General features: G+C 41.0%; 1 long non-coding RNA gene across 1 annotated transcript; it reads left to right on the top strand.

Moving 5' to 3' along the window:
- The first annotated feature begins 1,234 nt into the window (after positions 1-1,234).
- On the top strand, positions 1,235-1,601 carry LOC123743545 (uncharacterized). Its single transcript, XR_006770401.1, has 2 exons — positions 1,235-1,404; positions 1,525-1,601. It is a non-coding gene; the product is annotated as an uncharacterized lncRNA (long non-coding RNA).
- Positions 1,602-3,766: the final 2,165 nt, after the last annotated feature.

A 3,766-nucleotide genomic window follows, 5' to 3' on the forward strand; every position in this document is an offset into this window, starting at 1 on the left:
AGCACTCACCTTTGATGATCTTCATCAGATGACAACCCTAGGACATTATGTTATACAATACATGCATGTTTTGTTCAATCAAGTTCATATTTATATCAAAAAACAGCTTTTTACATTAGCATGTGACGTTCAGAACTAGCATACTAGCAAACTTCCGGGGAATTCGCTAACATTTTACTAAATTACTCACGATAAACGTTCACAAAAAGCATAACAATTATTTTAAGAATTATAGATACAGACCTCCTCTATGCACTCGATATGTCCGATTTTAAAATAGCTTTTTGGTGAAAGCACATTTTGCAATATTCTAAGTACATAGCCCAGGCATCACAGGCTCGCTATTTAGACACCCGGCAAGTTTAGCACTCACCATAATCATATTTATTATTATAAAAGTTTGATTACCTTTTGTTGTCTTCGTCAGAATGCACACCCAGGACTGCTACTTAAATAACAAATGTTGGTTTGGTCCAAAATAATCCATCGTTATATCCGAATAGCGGCGTTTTGTTCGTGCGTTCCAGACACTATCCGAAATAGTAAAGAAGTGTCGCGCGCATGGCGCAATTCATGACAATAAAATTCTAAATATTCCATTACCGTACTTCGAAGCATGTCAACCGCTGTTTAAAACCAATTTTTATGCCATTTATCTCGTAGAAAAGCGATAATATTCCGACCGGGAATCTGCAATAAACTAAACAGCCGAATTAAAATACTCCACGGGGGCTAATCGCGCACGCGCCTCACTCCATTGTCACCTAATGGGACACTTGAATAAGATGATAATCTGTTTCAGCCTGAGGCTGCCTCGTCAACCTTCATGATTTTCCCGCGTCCTGAGAGCCTATTGGAGCCCTGGGAATTGTCACGTTACAGCTAAGATCCTTACTTTTCAATAAACAGATGCAAGACGCACGACTCCTTGTCAGACAGGCCACTTCCTGCATGAAACCTTGTCAGGTTTTTGCCTGCCATAGGAGTTCTGTTATACTCACAGACACCATTCAAACAGTTTTAGAAACTTCAGGGTGTTTTCTATCCAAACCTGAACAATAATATGCATATTCTAGCTTCTGAGTTGGTGTAGGAGGCAGTTAAAAATGGGCACATATTTTTTCCAAAATTCTCAATACTGCCCCCTAGCCCAAACAGGATAATTTATTTCAGTTGATATACTTATTTTGTGTAAATAACTATATTAAAGCTTTGAGTTTGGATTTCAGACAGACAGCAAAAAAGAGGTGTGCCAGGTTCTGGAAAATAACCTGAAAGAGGGGCTCGAAACCATTGGTCAATCTATGGATGAGGCTTATGAAGCTTTTGAACGATGCCTCTCAGAAGGAGTTCGACAGTCAGTAGAAACGTGAGAAAATTGCCAAGGATAAAGTGATAGAACCAGTAAGTCACAAATGTACACATATTGAAGATATGAGTACTCATAACAGATGAAGTTGTTAGAAAATAATTGGTGCTGTGTGCTGTAAAAATACATTACTATGTTTTACATTTTGTTTCTAGAAGGGAAGAAATGGCAGAGGGTATCATAAGGTATTGAAGTCCTTATGCAAGAATAACGGAGTTTACAAACCAATCAGGGACGCTTAGGCTTATGTATTGTTCTCTGGGCCTATTGGGCGTTCTTGCTCAGATAAGGCTACTTACTTACTCTTATTGGTCTCCGAGAAGCATAAAAGTGACAATAGTGTGCAACTTCAGCCTGCAATTCAAGGCGTTCTTGCATTTGCAGGAACATCCCCCCCCTCCCCGAGCATCCCATTGGTTCCTGCATGAACGCCCCCCCCCTCCAGCATGACATCTTCATGCTTGTGCGACACTTTTGAATGTGAGTCAAAAGGGAAATTAAAGTATTATCAGCGTTTTTTGCCCCAGCCTCCCGTTTACCAGAGTCCTAGCTAGCGGAAGGCAGGGGCAACTGGTAGTTAGTGTCCTTCGCTCCCATCTGCCGAACATCTGCATTCAACATCATTAACAGAACTGCGGCAAAACAGTGCCCGACAGGTGGGGGCGAAGGACACTGTCTACCGGTCACCCCTGCCTCCCGCTAGCTACTCCGGCAAACAGCAGGCGGGAGGCTGGGGAGACATTGTATGCTAGCTTGCTAGTTAGCAACACCATGTGCTAGCATGATAGTTAGCTAGCACACAGTGTCACCCCTGTCTTCCGCCTGCTGTGTACCAGAGAAAACCATGCCCGACAGGCTGGGGCAAAGGACACAGTCTACTGGTGTGCTAGTCGCCCCCGCCCCTTCTTCTTCTGTGTTTATCGGCGGTTCGCATCCAACGTTGTGGTGCATTACCGCCACCTACTGTATTGGAGTGCCCCCGCCTCCCGCATGTGTACCAAAGTCCTCGCTTAAAAATGAACCAATAGAAGTATAAAGAGGGGTTCCTGCAGATGCAGGAATGCCCACATGCAGGAACACCCCTGAATTGCAGGCTGCAGTTGCACCCTTCTCAACACTGATACTGGCATGAGCATTGTGCAAGTTTTTATTTTCTTTGAAGATAGCATTAAATTGTTCCCACACACATGCAACAAGCAAGTTATTTTCCTATTTATAATATCAACATAACTCTGAATTCAAACAACATTATTAAATCAATAAACAGTACAATTGGTCTATTTTGGTTTCACACAATACAGAAATGGGGACTCTTGCTTTGTTGGTTTTGATTCCAAACTTTCTTTTTCACACACGGTTAGCAGCTTTGATTGAATACATGTAGGTCCCTTATAGTTCTAATTAAAACATAATTTATTTCAGAAATCAAAGCAAGGACAGCTCAATCAATTATTTGATTGATAACTTCACCCTTGACACAAACAGCTTGGTTGAGGAGCACCCAGAAGAGTCACTGCATCTGACATTCCTCAAGACGGAGGTTGGGTGTGATATTTGTATTCACTCAAAACTACTGGAAAGGTTTAATTACAGCAAATCTGGCTTTCATTTTAGCCTGCTCACAGATTTTGTGCTATGATGTGAACTCCTTCATCATGCCAAACATTTGTTTAGCATGACAAGGAGTGGGAAGAAGTGGCATGACTGCTAGGCTACTGTCATTTGGCCTAGAGACCTTATTCACCTTGAACGTGCTACCCAAATATGGCTAGTGTGGTAAATAGTAAAACGTGGAGTTTTTAGGGTGGATAATAATGACAATGTGCTAACAGCTAATCTAATAGACAGGTGACACTTTTTGTAGGATTTTGTTGTGTTTTAAATGGAGCACTTTCTACTCCCTTCAGAAAATGAGCGTTAGTCACTTAATAATGGCCACCGCATGAATACAGTATATTTATTGGCCCTCAATTTGTCATCTGATCCTTTCCCCTCAGAGCATCAAGCAAAGCTTGTCAAATTGCAGTTATGTTTCTAGTGTGATGTTATGATGATTGATATTATTATTATATTTATTAGTTAAGAGAATCCAAATACAGTCAATGACAATGTTGTTGAATAATATTTTCTGTCTGATAGGAAACCAAATTGAAGGCAAAACTAAAGAGGGACATCCGTGAGAGGAAGAAAGAAATCTACAACATTCTCCCAAAGTCAATCAGTGACACAATGCGCCCATGCTATGAAAGTAGGTTTTGAGACTGATATTTAGTCATATTCTATAGCACACAGAAACTTTGACCTAGGATTGGCATAACATTTGAGATAACAATTTGCTTAGCAGTATTTCAGTAGCAAACCTTGGTTGTGAAATGTGCTGTCTGTATTTTAGGGGCG

Source organism: Salmo salar, chromosome ssa06 (assembly GCF_905237065.1).
Source record: "Salmo salar chromosome ssa06, Ssal_v3.1, whole genome shotgun sequence".
In the NCBI taxonomy this organism is placed as follows: domain Eukaryota; kingdom Metazoa; phylum Chordata; class Actinopteri; order Salmoniformes; family Salmonidae; genus Salmo; species Salmo salar.